This window comes from Eptatretus burgeri, chromosome 4 (genome assembly GCF_056783735.1).
Source record: "Eptatretus burgeri isolate ZD-2024b chromosome 4, Ebu_testis_v1, whole genome shotgun sequence".
Lineage (NCBI taxonomy): Eukaryota > Metazoa > Chordata > Myxini > Myxiniformes > Myxinidae > Eptatretus > Eptatretus burgeri.
This window is the reverse complement of record NC_140964.1, coordinates 120,233,397-120,250,390: the sequence shown is the minus strand read 5'-3', so window position 1 is coordinate 120,250,390 and position 16,994 is coordinate 120,233,397. Positions and strand designations below refer to the sequence as shown.

Genomic DNA, 16,994 nt, shown 5'->3' with positions numbered 1-16,994 from the left:
TTTTTTAATTCACAAGCATTTTCATATTAATATTTTTTTGTTATACTATATTTATGTCATTCAGCCTGTGCCTTTGTGTTATAATTTGATAAATCAATATCCAGTTCTTGGGATACACCAAAGATAGAACCATCTTTTCCAACATAAGTCATTTATATTAGATTAAAAATGTCATAAAAAAATTTATTTTTGTTGAGTTGAAATAACACATATAGACATAATTGACCACAACACTTGGAATTTAATTCTAGGACTTGAAATGTTTGATAAACACCATTCTGGAAGAATTTTATGACTTCAACAGGTGGTGGAAGACCAAAACTATCAAAATAATATTTGTCTTGACTATTAAAAATACAAACCCAATGAGAACCGTTCCCATTATTATCTTCTAAGTTCATAATAACATTCTTTGTATGTTTAGGCACGTTTGTTCTCTCATATCTCTCATACAAATAACCACATGAATTTTTAATTTCTTACGATATTTAACAAGTTGTAAATTTGATGTTGTATTCTTTCAAAATTCTTGAAACCACTCATAAATGCTCACTTATTTATTAGAAAGATATAATCCATTACCTCTTTTAGTTAATTTTACACCTGCTTGTGCGATAGAAGAAAGCATATCTCCAACTAACAATCTCGCTTTATCAGGCAGACCTTCAAGTTTTTCAGCAAAATCTACAATTACACCACTTCCACTAATTTGTTTCTCCAACTCTTTGTTATGTCTTTCCAATTCTTTTTGAGCCCAGAGTTTGAGCCTTCCTTTCGTTGGCATTTTTCACCGCTGTTGAAATACCACCCATCAATGCTCCAACCACACTTAAACCAGCAAATAAAGGAATTAGAAATGGGAGAAATCCTCCACTCGTCTCTCTTGTTGAATATTTTTTCAACATTGGTTTTGTCATTTTAATTTTAAGTGATTCAGTATCGTTCAAGATTTTAACCTGTTCTCTTGTGAGCAAAACATCAATTCTTACTGCTCCTTTTCTCTGAATTGTATTAACGTTAATCGTACAAGGCTTTTGATTTTGAACACAAGATGATAGTTTATGAAGATTGATTTGATTAACATATATCGGTACTTTGCCACTCATTTATTTAACAAAAAATTATGTGAGACTAATCATAACACCATTATCTGTATTAATCTGTAATTCTGTTTCTTCCAAAAGCAAACAATATGCATCAACTTCTTCACTCTCTCCTCTTTCAATGTATAGGGAAGTATCCACTCGATTAGACTTTACAGTTTCCTTTTGAGCACTCAGGTCAAATACATAGATTGTATACAAACTTTAAAATGCTGTCATATCCAAAATAAGTTCTTTATTTCCATTACTTTCACACACCTTTTGGTAAGACTTGTATGCTTCAGCATAATCATTTTTTCCCAATTAATTTCCAATCTATCTCGTGGATAAAATGTTCCATCTCGAGAAACACGAAGTTGTTTTGCCTGAGCATCATCACTCAATGCATTATTCTTATCAGGAGCAGTATCACCATCTGGTTTTTAAAAAATGATCCACAGATATCGTGGCTTTCCTTCCAGAACACCCAAATTCCACGAGTAAGTGGTTTGGTTTAGTTTAACGTGTTGACATCTTCTTTTGAGGTATGATACACTGAGTGGTTTCTTTGAGTTAAGTCTTCCATTCAACATCTCTTCTGTTTTAAGATTAGGAGTATATTCACGAATATACCAACTCTTTTCATCAATTACAAATTTATTCTGCTCACCAAAAGCACGACCAACACCAAAAAGTAATCTATTTTCATTATCATTCCTTTGTCGTTGAAATCTAATTTTAAGACCATACAGAACTTTATCATGATCACAAAATCCAAATATACCTTTAAGAGGAACTGCCACAGTAAAACTATTAACTGCTTTTGTATCATCAGTATACGTTCCTTTCCTTTGAGTATATCCAGGGTCTGTGGTTGTTCCCGTTGACAAATCAGGAATAAAACCTTCGACAGCCCCCTTTTCCATTCTATAGCTGAATATATATAGTGTAAATTTCATCATTTCAGATACGGCAGGAACATAATCAACCGCTTCAACTTCTTGTGTTCCAATGTACAAACGAACACTATCAAACATGTTCCAGAAGAAATCATTTACGAGTGTAGCGTTTGTGTTATTTCCAGCCTTAGTGAATTTAAATTTACACAACAAGAAACTTTCGGATAGATTCAAATAGGTTTGTTGATTATTTATTTCAAAACTTTTTGTACCATTTGCATTCCAGTCTGTTCCAGTTATTGCATTTACCTTGAAGTAATCTTTTTTTTTAGTGGAGTTTGAGATGACAATGGTATCATCCCAATCATAGATACTATCAATTGCTTCCATACTTGTATTTATTTAGGAAAAAAGATGTTAAAACTTTTGAAACCCTGACCCAAGTACTTGAATTATTTTCTGTCGTTCTTGGGGAGACAACTGAGTTTTACCTTTTTTAATTTCGTTAATTGCTTGTAATTTATGAAATTCCTTTTGGGCATCTTTTATGCTCTTTACAGCACCTGCTAAATTTCCCACAGCAGAAGCAGTTGAACCAATTAGGTCTTTATGTTTAAGAATAGTTGAACCGATACCCATTAGAGTATCAATTATCCCATCTCCTCTAAATTGATGTCCGACACCCCTTTGTCACATAGGTTTATAGTATCCTCTACCAAGATACATACCTTCACCCTTGTAGTATGGGGAAAGGAACATCCCTTCCCCTGTAATTATTTTATATCTTCTCAACTCGTGTTTCCTCACAATAACCATCGCATTTATTTATTGGAAAACTTCACGTCGGTGAATTCTGATGGATATAACTTCTCCATTAAAAGAAATCATACGATTATCTTGCTCGGTTATCCTAAAATTTACTCTGTGTATGGTTTGTCCTGACACAGGGAGATAAACCAAATTTTTGGGTTCCATATTGAATTTATAACCAATTGAGGTGGAGTATGCGCTGAATGAAAATATTGTCTTTGTTTTTATTCCATCATTATAAACACCATCAATCAAATCACAGTGAATTAATACCGAATTTATTCCTGAGGATATTTGAATGACATTATCACTGTAAAACGTCCCATTAGTTTCAATCTTTTTTGAGGAGAAACCCAATAACTCTCTAAATGAATTATCTATTGTGAAATCAACTTTGTAGTTATTTTAAAGTTTAAGCGTTGATTTTGAAGTCTGTTTATGAATGTCTATAACAATATTTTTGGTTCATCACCCTGTTCTTTCATAAGACGAGCAATTTCGGAAGATATTTGAGAAATCTCATATGCTCCGGGTGAGACTGTTACCGTTTTGTATCCACTTCCCGGATTATAACTAAACTTGTCATTTTTATCAGTTATATTAAATAAAGTATTATAAGTTCCCATGGACAATAAAGATGCCTCATATTCTTTTGTTGGGTCAAGTTGTAGTGGGTATGGGAATGAAGATGTGTGGTCGCTTGTTGTGAAATTAAAACTCAGGATTGTGCTTCTCATCTTATTTAATATGAGATAAAATGTCTTTATATTGAGATTTATTAATTATTTTCATGTTCATCAACTGGTCTAAAATGGCTGATGCTTAATTAAAACAATTGTTATTTCCAGCCTTCTTACTCCCTAACAACAATAAGTCTATTAACTAATTGCGATGGGTCATTTGGAAGAAAACTAACACCTGAACCAAGTATACTTAAAGTCTGAATAATGTGTTTCTCCTTCTCATTCTTGCTACGTTTACCAGAAAGACTAACCCTATAATCAACAGAGTTCAGCAGACCAATATATACTCTATCATCATTATTTTCCTTATCCAATGGTTTGTCAAAATACTTTGATTCATTCCTCAAAGTTGAAGCTTGTCTTCCATCTTTTGTGAGAAGAAACATTAATCTCAGAGTTAGTTTAACAGGGGATTGAGCAGACCCCAAGAACCTTAATTAATCATTAAATATCAATACATTTTCTTGAACAAGATGAAATATTGCTGGTTGTTGTGTTGGAATGAGTCCTGCTTTGGTTTTTGATTCCGCTGAATATTCATTGTTTTGAAGAGCATTCACAATATAAGCAGGGGGGTGATTCATCTCTTCCAGTTGTTGAAATACTCCTTCATCATGATATTCTAATTCCCCTATATGCTCCAATTCTTCCTCCGTCATTTGATCAAAATCTTTTAACATTTGAAGTTTTTTAGGAGTATATTCTAATGTGAGAACTGTGGAAACATCTACAATTTTTTCTTTGGAAGTTTTTAAAAGTGGTTTTAAAAATTTCTCTTGTTTTCTTTCAAATGCTTCTTCACCCGTTAGTTTCTGTCTGCGTTTCTTCTTTATGTCTTCCTGTTGTTTTACAACTTTTGAAACCAACTCTTGATGTTCCTTAAATCTTCTTGCTCTTTCTTTCGCATCCATTTATTTATTGGAAAATATCATTTAATATCTCATCTTGTTTCACAACAATATATTTATATTTTTCAGTCGTGTGCTTCATGTAATCCACAATTTCTTTTTTACTGCATAATGTAGAACAATTGTCTCTCCAAAAATTGTTTATATCTTTTGAATTTAACTTGAATAAAATAAAAGTATTAGCATTGTTTCTGATGGAACGACGAGGAAGTTGAAAGTACGATTGACTAAGATAAATACAATTACAAGAACAATGTCTCCCTCTTGTGTTGTAGCTATCCATTACCGTTTGGTTTCTCTCATTAACACAATCATCAAAGATAACGAGGTTCTCTTTTTGATTTATCCAAGTCATGGGGAGACGGTATATCATCCGTATTATCACTAAGAATACAAGTTACCGGTTTTGATTTCTTTTTACATCTCTGTGTATCACAAAATAGTTGTATTAAGTCTTCAATGTTATAATCATTAAGGTTTTTTTGAAGTTTAAATAAACCGATTATATCTTCTTTTTGAAGACCAGCATTAAAACCTTGTGAGAGAAGTTGATACTCTGGTAGATAACTCGACTTTGTGAAAATTATTAAATTATCATAATCTAAAAAGTTGGGAGTCAGGAGCATCTTCAAAAGTAAGCAGGTTTTTCTGCATCCGCTTGAACCAACTATGAGACATCTTAATGAATTTGGAAGATTTTTATTATTGTTAAATTTTATCTTATTTTCCCAAATGGGTAAAAAATTATTCATTTATATATTTGGAAAACAGGTTATTTAATTTATTATTGGCTTTTTAGAAACTCTATATTTTATCTTAAGTTCAGGTTTAATTTCAAGATAATCCATTATTTTATTTCTACAATATCTTGTGTTGATATTTTCCTGAAAATCACATCCATGAATAATATATAACAACAATCCTTTGAACATTTCTCGAAAACGTTCAGTTTCTTCCCTTGTAAGGAAAGGTGTGTTATCACCCTCATACTTTACATTCATTTCTCTAATCAATCTTGTAAAGTAATTCATTTTTGTTGTAAATCTAAAAGAATTATTTTCTTTTTTATTATCATTAATTCGAAGATAATCACAGAATATACATTGTTTATAGGCTTTTGACTCTGTGTTTAATCTTATTCTATCACACACAGGACAATTCTCAAATTTGTCATCTGGAGAATCAGGGAAGTCGAGCATATTTATAAAGTAAAACTTTACTTAAACTAAAATTCATCTTCGGAATCATCTATACTTTCAAAATTTTCAGTTGAATATTGACTCATAATTAATCAGTATAAACAACATTACCATTGATATCTATATACTTTTTTTCATTACCAGATTCAACTACAAAATTTTTTATATTAAAGGTAATTTTAAAATGATCCTTAACTACTATTGAACGAAATGTCATTTCACCTGATATATTAACATCCTTTATTTCATCAGGATTTACATCTTTGGGGTTGTTGAAAAAAAATACAAATTTCTCCTTGCATATTACAGATGGTCTTATCTTTTCTTTCTAAAGCTTCATCCATAAGTTTTAATTTTTTGATACTTTTCTTGTTTCATTGCTTTTTCTAGTTTTGAATATATTACCAGGAGAGGAGAAACTTTTGTTAGAGATACTTTAATTGATGTTCTTCCAGGTATTATGAAAGCCCTTCCACTGAAAGAAATTGAAGAACTCATCTTAACCACCATAATTGTTTTTATCCAATAGTTGTTACATTTATCTTTGTTCAATTTTACATCCTTGACATATTTCTCAGTATCTTTAACAAATGAAGACATTGATTGAAACTTGTCTTTTGTGTCTTGAAGCATTGTATTTATAAAGTGAAAAAAGTTGGAGAATAAAATGGTTTTAAGCACAGATTCACCTATAAATTAAATGAAATTTTCATCAAGAAAATTTTATTTTAAGCAAAGTTTTATTATATAAATATGGTGAATACAACGTACTGCGATGTTTGTAATCACGAATATAAACATTATAAAAAACACCTTCAAACCAACAAACACACATTTAATCTATTTCATCAAATATCTCCTCTTGAGTTGGAAAGAAAACATTGTGATATCTGCTCAAAGGATGTTTTGAAGAGTAGTTATAAGAATCACCTTCAATCACAAAAACACAAGTAAAATGAGTTCAAAGTAAAGGGAGACTATTATGTTGAAAACACTGATGGGGCATTTAAAGGGCATATAAAAATAAGGCTTTTTCAATTTGGAGAACCTGGTCCATCATCAATAGCTGAATCAATTGAAATAGTGAAACCTGATGTTGAAAAAGTTATTAAAAGGACATTAAAAGAAATGAAAAGTTTAAAGTTTTATATGGGAGTGAAAATGAATATGAAAAGACAAGATGAAGAACAAACTCCTTATATGAGAACAGATCTTCATTTTATAACATCATTTCAATATTTTTTTGAATAGTGGGATTTATGAAGAACTATCAAGACAAGAAGAGGATGTTGATAATACAGTGGTAGGAAGTGGATTTAATATTTAAAAAATCATCTTTTTAGATATACACATTCTAAAATCAAACCCTCTTAAAGCTTCTTCTTATATTGAATTACCAAAAGAAATAAAACTAAAGAAGGCAGTTGTTAATATTAAGAACAATGAAATAAATGTTTTCTCTGGTCTGTTCTTGCTCACGTCCATCCACCAAATTGTAATTCAGAAAGAGTAAAACAATATATGAAATATGAGAATACATTGGACATTAAAGATATTAAATTCCCAATGCCACAAACAGATATTCCTAAATTTGAGAAAAAGAATAATCTTTCTATCAATGTATATGGATTAACGGATACAAACAAAGTTCAAATATTAAAAATTTCAAACAACTATAAAAATGAAGAAACACACATTGATCTTTTATATTTTAGTGTTGGAAAGAATTCACATTATACATACATCAATAATTTATCAAGATTAATCTCTTCTCAGGTATTCAGAACAGCAAACAAAATATATCCTTGTAAGCGATGTCATAATTCATTTCATACCAAAGAACGATTAGAACAACATTCAAAATATTGTAGTAATCATAAATCAGCTGTAATTACAATGCCAAAACCTAGTGAAAATATTTCTTTTGAACATTATAATAAATCTATCATGCACCCATTTGTGATATATGCTGATTTTGAATTTGTCCTAAAAAAGATAAATAGTGCTTCTCCTAATCCAAAAGAATCACATACAAATAAATATCAAAAACATATTCCTTGTGGTTTCTGTTTTTATATCAAATCATCTGTTGGAGAAAAGTAAAATAAACTTGAACATTATAGTGAAAAAAAAGCTTCACAAGAGTTTGTAAAATGATGAGAAAAGGATTGTATAAGACTAACAAAATTAATGAAAGAAACAAATGAACCGATGACATTAACCGAAGAAGAAAAAATTAGAATTTAGAAAGAAGAATATCTGTCATATTTGTGAGGAGGAAATTGAGGAGTCTAAAGTTAGGGATCATTGTCATCTTACTGGTAAATATAGAGGTCCCGCTCATTCCTGTTGTAATCTTAATTATAAATTTCCTTCTTTTATTCCAGTCTTTCTTCACAACAGCGCCAACTATGATACACATCTATTTATAAATGAACTTTTAAAAACACCAGGAAATATTTCTGCCATAACAAACACAAGTCAAAAGTATATTTCATTTACAAAAATGATATTCACAAAACCTTTAACTCGTATTAGGCTTCTAGATTCTTTCAAGTTTATGGGAACACCACTCGCCTACCTCGCATCAAATCTAAGCTCCACGGGGTCTTTTCCAAATCCTAATTCATTCTTTCCAAAAGAGGAAATTCTAACTAAAGAGGAAATTCAGATTAAAGAGAGAATTCAAAGTAAAGAGGAAATTCTAATTAATGAGGAAATTAATGAAGAAATTCTAACTGAAGATGAAATTCTAATTATAAAGGAAATTCAAACAATGAATGAAATTCTAACTAAAGAGGAAATTCTGATTAAAGATGAAATTCTGATTAAAGAGGGAATTCTAACTAGAGAGGAAATTCAAACAAGGAATGAAATTCAAAGTAAAGAGAAAATTCTTACAAGTAAGGGAATTTATCCTTATGATTCTATGGATTCATTTATGAGATTTAAAGAAACACAACTTCCTTCAAAAGAAAGTTTCTATAATAACCTTTATTAAGAAGAGATAAGTGATAAGGAATATAAACACGCACAAGAAATTTGGAAAATATTTAAGATAAAGAACCTTGAAGAATATCATGATATGTATCTAAAAACAGATGTTTTATTGTTCGCTGATGTGTTTGAAGCTTTAAGATCACTCTGTCATAATAAAAATTGTTATGGATTAGATTCCTGCCCACTATTTCACAGCTCCTGGTTAAAGCCGCTGTCACGCCTTGACGATTTAGCCAGCGTATGCCGATTTATGAAAAATTTGGCTAAAACGCTGGCACACGTCGAATACGTTATGGGTACGTTTTGTATACGTTAAGAGCACGCTGAAAAACACTGCCATACGTCGTAGTACGCTGACTTTAAACGTTGTACTTTTGGGTTGTCCTCAAATTTTTGCATGCTTGAAATTTTATGACGTATGCCGGCGTATGACTCACATGTTCCGCTGCACTGGCCATAAGTTGTAGGCACGTTATGCGATCGTTGACACACGTCGACACACGTTACTTGTAAGTTACTCATAAGTCGAAACACGTCGAGGTAATGTTTAGCGTACCCGAAACTTATTTATAACCTATGAGTAATGTGCTTGGGAATTATTTGTAAAGCATGTCCTATGCACAAATACGTTGTAGACGTATTTGACGTCTTCAGGACGACCACAGAACTTACTGAACACGTTTCTAACTTACAGATACCGTATAATGGCGTATTGGCAGCGATTAGGGGAATTGGAATATAAAAAGGGGCTTCGCAGGAGGCACCTGTCTTTTTTTTTAGACTTCGTGGTGAGTACGTGTCCATGTCATTCCGAGAGATGGAGGATACGGCAAGGCTGAGACGACAATACCTACCTGTCGTCAAACATCAACATAACCTCATCGAGTTGACACTGCACCAGTTGCGTGCCAATAGAGCAGGGAGAAGAAGACGTGAACGGAGGAGAAGGAACTGGGTGAGACCATGGATCGGGAGGTGACGCCATTACGGCATATATGACCAGCTCATGGTGTAACTCTGGAACGAGGACCATGCATTCTTCAGCAACTTCCTGTGAATGCCCCCCAACGATGTTCGACGAGCTGCTAGCCAGAGTGGGTCCAAGGATAACCAAGCGGTACACCTTTTACAGGGATCCGCTTGAGCCTGGCATGAGGCTGGCACTGAGCCTGCTGCTGTTGGTGCCATGACTGCAGTGCTGTGGAAGCGATTTAACTCGTTCAATGAAAACTATTTCAATTGCCGAGCACCGGCGTCCAAAATCAATAGGCGAGTGACAGCCATTTATTTAAATCGTTCAGTGTAAATCATTTCAAGAGTCGAGTGGAAGCGATTTAACTCGTTCAATGGAAACAATTTCAATTGCTGAGCACCAGCGTCCAAAAACAATAGGCGAGTGACAGGCATTAATTAAAAGTGAAGTTGCAGCCTATGAATAGAAAACCTCACGTAATCGTCGATGATACGCTGCCACGCTATGCATACGTTAGACTATCATTGGGCATAGGTTGTGGACACCTAAAACACGCTAATGAATCGTTGGTATAACTTATGTATAATTATAGAAGCGTTCTGTGTTCATTACTAGTACATTATGCATTGTTCCAAGTCGTTTTGAATACTTTAAAAACTGAAACAAAAAAATAGTTCATCGTGGGAATGACAAAAAAAAAATTAGCCGAAAAGAACATCGAACAATGGTGCAAAGTAGTCTCCGATTCGTGGACGCAATGAGGATCCATCATCACCCACACCCTCCCCATTACGCTCACCTACTACTACTGACATGGACTTACTACTACTACTACTGACACGCTCACCTAATACTACTACTACTACTGATACTACTGACATTGACATCTACTCAATATGGAGTCTGGAACACTGACGGGTTCCTCTTGTGAAGCCCATTTGTATATACAATTCCCATAAACGCTGCCAAATCACCATGATACTGTAGATGTAAGTTAGAAACACGTTCAGTAAGTTCTGTGGTCGTCCGGAAGACGTCAATCAAATTTGTCTACATACGACAATGTGCGTTTGAGATATGTTACACATAGGTTCAAAGCACGCTACTCATAGGTTCAAAGCATGTTACTCGTAGGTTAAAAATTAAGTTTCGGGTATGCTAAACATTACCTTGACGTGTTTTGACTTATGAGTAACTTACAAGTAGCGTGTGTCCGAAGTGTGTCAACAATCGCAGAGCGTGCCGAGAACTTATGCCAGCGTATGCGGAACTTGTGACCCATACGTCGAGTACGTCGTAAAATTTTCAGCATGCTTGAAATTTCACGACGTACTAGACGTACCACGGAATATGACAGCGTACTTCATTGTTTTTCAACGTGCTCCTAACGTATACACAACTTACCCATACCTTATTCGACGTGTGCCAGCGTTTTAGACACATTTTTCATAGGTCGGCATACGCTGGCTAAATCGTCAAGGTGTGACTGCGATGTTGACACTTCCAATTTTCAGGCGGTTATGATTTAAATCGTCGTGCGGCAGGTTTTTAACAGGCTACACCACGAGTTCGTCAGTGATACGTGCAGCGCGCTATGCCTAAGTAAAACTATCGTTGGGCATAGGTTGTGAACGCCGACAACAGGCTAAGCATTCGTTGGTATAAGTTATCTATAAGACAACGAAACGTTCTGTGCCCGTTACTAATATGTTATGCATACGACCAACACGTGATGAATACGACCAAAACTATTAAAAAAAACCCTCAAAACTTCAGCGTACGCCAACGTTTTACATACATTTCTTATATGTTGCCATTGCTGGCTAAAACGTCAAGGTGTGACAGCGCCTTTAGCTTGGAGTGCAATGTTGAAAATTACAAAAAAAGATATAGATTTAATCAGTGATGTAGATATGCTTTTGATGATTGAGAAGTCTCAGAGAGGTGGAATATCACAAGTATGTTCAAAAAGATATGCTAAAGTAAATAATAAATATCTTCCAAATTATGATAGTGAAAAAGATAGTAATTATTTGATGATTTTTGATGCTAATAATTTGTATGGATGGGCAATGTCTCAATCTCTGCCTTATGGTAAATTAGAGTGGGTGGAAGAAAAGGATTATGAAAAGGCTTTGATGAGTATTGTTATTTCTTCTCAAGAGGAATTGAATGAGGAAGAAGAAGGTTATTATTTTAAAGTTGATTTGAGGTACCCAAGTGATCTTCATAATAAGCATAAAGACCTTCCTTTTGCATGTGAGAAAGAAACCCCAAAGAAAGAATGGTTAAGTGATTATCATAAAAGTTTTAATACTAAAGGCAAATCAACGGAAAAGTTATTAACAACATTCTATGATAAAGAGGGATATGTTTTGCATCAGAGAAGCTTGAAACAGTTTTTGAGAGAAGGATTGAGAGTAGCTAAAATTCATAGTTTTAAAATTTAAACAAAGTCCTTGGATGAAAAAGTATATTAAATTGAATACAGATATGAGAACAAATACAAAAGTAAAATTTGAAGGGGAATTCTATAAATTGATGAATAATTCTGTCTTTGGAAAGACAATGGAGAATGTTAGAAACAGGCAAAACATTAGATTTGCAACATCTTAGAAAGAAGCTTCTCGATTGATAAATAAACCAAGTTTTAAGAGAGAAAAGGTTTTTTCAGAGAACTTTTCTGCTATTCATATGGAAAAGGAAAGTATTGTAATGAATAAACCAATTTATATTGGAACAGCAGTTCTTGATTTATCAAAGATATTGATGTATGATTATTTGTATAATGGCTTAAAGAAAGAGTATGGTGAAAATGTTTCATTGTTGTATATGGACACTGATAGTTTTATCCTAGATATAAAAACTGATGATGTTTATAACGATATGAAGAAAAATATTGGAGTATATGATACAAGTAATTTTAGTAAGAAGAGTGAGTTATTTTCAAAAAAGAATGAAAAGGTTATTGGTAAGTTTAAGGATGAGTTGGGTGGAAAAGTAATGAGTGAGTTTATTGGATTGAGAGCAAAGGCATATGCTTATAAGTATGGTGATCAGATTGATAAGAGGTTAAAGGGAATAAAGAAATATGTAATAAAGAAATCAATAACTTTTAGAAATTATTATAATTGTTTGATGAATAAGAAAGAAGAATATCGGAAAATGAATACAATAAGAAGTTATAAACATAACATATATAGTGAAGAGGTAAATAAAAAGGCAATAGGAGCCTTTGATGATAAGAGATTTATTTTAGCTAATGGAAAAGATTGTGTTCCATATGGATATTGTATGATAGAGTGTGTAGAATAGATTGTGTTTTAACGATGGGAAGATGGGTTAGGGTTTTTAAGGGCTACCGCCATGTTTTTTCACAATATATAAATGGTCAAACCAAGTATTAGTCAAACTAAAGAGTGGAGAAAATCTCAGTCTTGGTATATAAATGGAAAACATAATGAATGTGAAAAATATTAAATAAGTCTTATTGAAAAAATAACTAAAACAAAGGTAAATAAAACAAATAAGCGAATCAATTTAAAAACTAGTATGTTCGAGGATGTAAAGAAAAAAATTAATATCCTTGAATGGACTGAAAACTTTGATGGTTCTCAATTGAACAATGGAAAAACAATTTACCATAATCTCAAAATGATATGTGGCTCAGGAGGTGGTCAAACAAGAGCATTAAGAGAAGTTTATCATTTCATAATGGCACAAAAGGGGTATCTTAAAAAATATAAAGATTCAAATGTTTTATTTTTAAATATTTTAGATGGGGATTATTGTGCAAAGAAAATTAAACTATTGAAGGAATTTGAGAATGAACAAATCTTTATAGGTTCAATGAGTGAGCTAAACAATATGCATTGGTTATTTGAAAAAGAGCGCCCTAAGGCTTACGTTTCAGATATTTCTTTAGAATCACCTTTAACAAATCATATTTCTACTTTACTACTTGAACAAATCTTTATCTTATTGCATTGGTTATTTGAAAAGAGTGCCCCCAGGTTAAAAGGGGAGACAAATAAATATACCTTGGGATAAAAAGGGGGTTTACTTTTTAGGGAAAAAAAAAATGAATCACTGAAAATCCCCCATTCATTTACATGGGGAAAAGTGAGCCAGAATCAGTATATTCACCCTACTAATCTGGGACAGCCACCCCTGCGACAATATCTTCAGTTTTGAATAAAAAAGTTCATTTGGAGAAAATGTTTCGACATAATTTGTAATCTCAATGTGGCATTATTGGTCGGGGGGGTGAATACTTTTGCAGGCCACTGTGAGTTAACACAAGGCGGTATGGTTCGACCCATCTCATGAACCAGGTCATTTGGCATTAAGAAATGTCCCAAAGCAAAGTTTACAAGGTAGGCTTAAAAAATAACTTAAATTGGAGAAGACACCTTTAAGTAGTGTGAAAAAGTATGAAACCTCTATCATTGCAGTGCCGCATCAGAAAGAGCAACGTTTGTAGTGAAATTCGGAATTATGACTCGCTCAGCATCACTGTGCTGCAGCAAGAGTTTCAACGAGAGTCGTGTGTTGGTAAAATTCAATCGTCAAATAAGTTTAATGCAACAATGGTTAAAAATTCAGTGGCTGCAAATGTGAAAGCAAAGCTGATGCCGACCGAGGTCATGTCTATGCTCATCTGCATATTCATCGTAGGCCGATCTATTGTACCTGGGTTCCCGAGGTTAAAAACAAAACAAGACAAAACATTCATTGTCTACCAATTTTTGAAATGTATGAAAAAGGTACATTGATGTCTCCTCATGCACTCGACATTTGACTGATGGAGAAACTCCACAATTCTTTAAAACTGTGCAAAGTGTTATTGGATGGGTATGAGCTGTGCCTTTTGGCAAAGGCAGAAAACGCACAGGCACACAGACAGACACCGAAGAAATGGTTGCCAACTCATAACCTTCCATATCTCATTTCTGTGCCAATATATTTGGTCATACATGTTTGTTATAGCTGGCTGTTTGGTTGAATGGTTAAAGACTATTTGTTTTTTCCCTCCACAGACTGGTGTAGCTTTGATTACACTAAACAACAAATTTCAAAAAAATTTTTTTACTGGAGATGTGTAAAGTGATTAAGACTAATTTGGGTACGCTGATTTCAAAAATCAGAACCGTTTTGCTGTATCACGTCAGGATTTTCAGGAACAGAAATATTCCCATTGCCTAGAAGTCAGGATTTCAATGAAATTTACATATGTCTTTAACATGTCTATTTCGTACAATTGTTGTTAACTTGTGTTATATTTCTTTCTTTCAGATAAAGATGAGTAGGCGTTCCTGTACCAATCATCCTGACAACTTCTGTTATGTCTGTGGTCGGTATACCAAAAAAGATCAACAGCGAAGTATATCTACAGCAGTGAAAATGAAGGCCGCCTACTTTCACTACTTCGGGTGTAAGGTGGGGGACCAAGAACAGAGCTGGGCACCACACATCTGCTGCACAAGCTGTCACACAACCTTGACTCAGTGGTTGGTGGGCAAGCGCGCGAGCATGCCATTTGTGGTGCCCATGATATGGCGTGAGCCGCAGAATCATCATGATGATTGTTATTTCTGCTGCACAAGCATCGCCGGCTTCAACAAGAAGAATAAAGGTCACATCAAGTACGCTGACTGCGTCTCTGCTCGTAAACCTGTGCCTCATGATGACGAGAACCCCGTACCAACACCTCCAGCTGATCAGAACATAGCTGTAAGCAGTGGTGAAGAGGATGGTGATGATGAACCTTTTGAACCCGACACTCAAGAATCACACCTTCTGAACCAGGGAGACTTAAATGATCTTGTAAGAGATCTCTCGCTGTCAAAGGCGAAGGCAGAGCTGCTTGGATCAAGGCTGCAGCAGTGGAATCTACTTGAACCTAACACCAAGATATCCTTGTTCAGAGCACGTCACAGAGACATGGCTGAGTTCTTTGAGATGGAAGACACGATGACATTCTGCAGTGACATCAACGGTCTGTTGAAAGAACTTGGGTGTGATCACGATCCTGCAGACTGGCGCCTCTTCATCGACTCGGGGAAGAACAGCTTGAAGGCTGTTTTGCTCCACAATGGCAACGAGAAACAATCAGTCCCACTGGCTCACGCGTTCGGTATGACAGAGACCTATGAGACTATGCGGCAGCTGCTTGATTCCATCAAGTACAATGACTTCAACTGGCACATCTGCGGAGACTTGAAAGTGGTGGCGCTGTTGTTAGGGCTGCAGTCAGGCTACACGAAATACATGTGCTTCCTTTGTCTCTGGGATAGCAGAGACGACAAGAATCACTGGACGAAGAAAGATTGGGAAGAGCGAAAAGAGCATGTACCTGGTCGACACAACGTGAAGCATGTCGCCCTTGTCGACCCAGCCAAGGTTTTCCTTCCACCACTCCACATAAAGCTCGGCTTGATGAAAAGTTTTGTACGGGCAATGGATCTGAATGGGCGTGGGTTTTTATACCTCAAGGAAAAGTTTGGCAACACCTTGTCGGAGGCCAAGATCAAGGCTGGTGTCTTTGTTGGACCGCAAATCCGACAGATTATGAAGGACGAAACTTTTCCGACAACTCCAAACCCCAAAGAGCTGGCAGCGTGGAGGAGCTTCAAAGCTGTGACGGACAACTTCTTGGGGAACGAGCGCGCGGACAACTATGAAGAAATAGTGCAGCAGCTGCTGGAGTCCTTCAGGAAACTTGGCTCCAGGATGTCCCTGAAAATCCATTTCCTACACCAGCACCTGAACTTCTTCCCTGACAACTTGGGAGCAGTCTCGGACGAGCACGGCGAGCGATTCCACCAAGAGATTTCACTCATGGAGACGCGTTACCAAGGGCGGCACAACCCGAACATGATGGGCGATTTCTGCTGGTTCCTGCATCGTGAAACTGACACAGAGCAGCACAAACGCAAAGCCAAATGCCTAAAGCATTTTTAATTACATTCTAGTGGAGTTTTTCTGTAATTTCTATAATTTTGAAGCATTCATGATGAAATAAATGAATAAATGAATTTTTGTAAATTTCATTGAAATCCTGACTTCTAGGCAATGGGAATATTTCTGTTACTGAAAATCCTGACGTGATACAGCAAAACGGTTATGATTTTTGAAATCAGCGTACCCAAATTAGTCTAAATCACTTTACACATCTCCAGTAAAAAATTTTTGTTGTTCAGTGTTACCATGGCTGCTCACTCTTGCCAGCCTGCTCTTGGCAAGTGTGGTGAGTATGCCAAACAAACACCACTCTCAACATCAAAAACGAGTTTGTTGTTGTTTTAAAAAATAGAGATGAGAGTGCGTGCGTCGGCGGAAAAGATAATGACAATGGATTTTCTCAACCAAATATTGAGA

The 16,994-nt window shown here is 34.8% G+C and overlaps 1 protein-coding gene across 1 annotated transcript in view; it reads right to left on the bottom strand.

Moving 5' to 3' along the window:
• Positions 1–16,994, bottom strand: part of NOC4L (nucleolar complex associated 4 homolog) — a 134,706-nt gene that overhangs the window by 15,212 nt on the left and 102,500 nt on the right. The window lies entirely within an intron of this gene.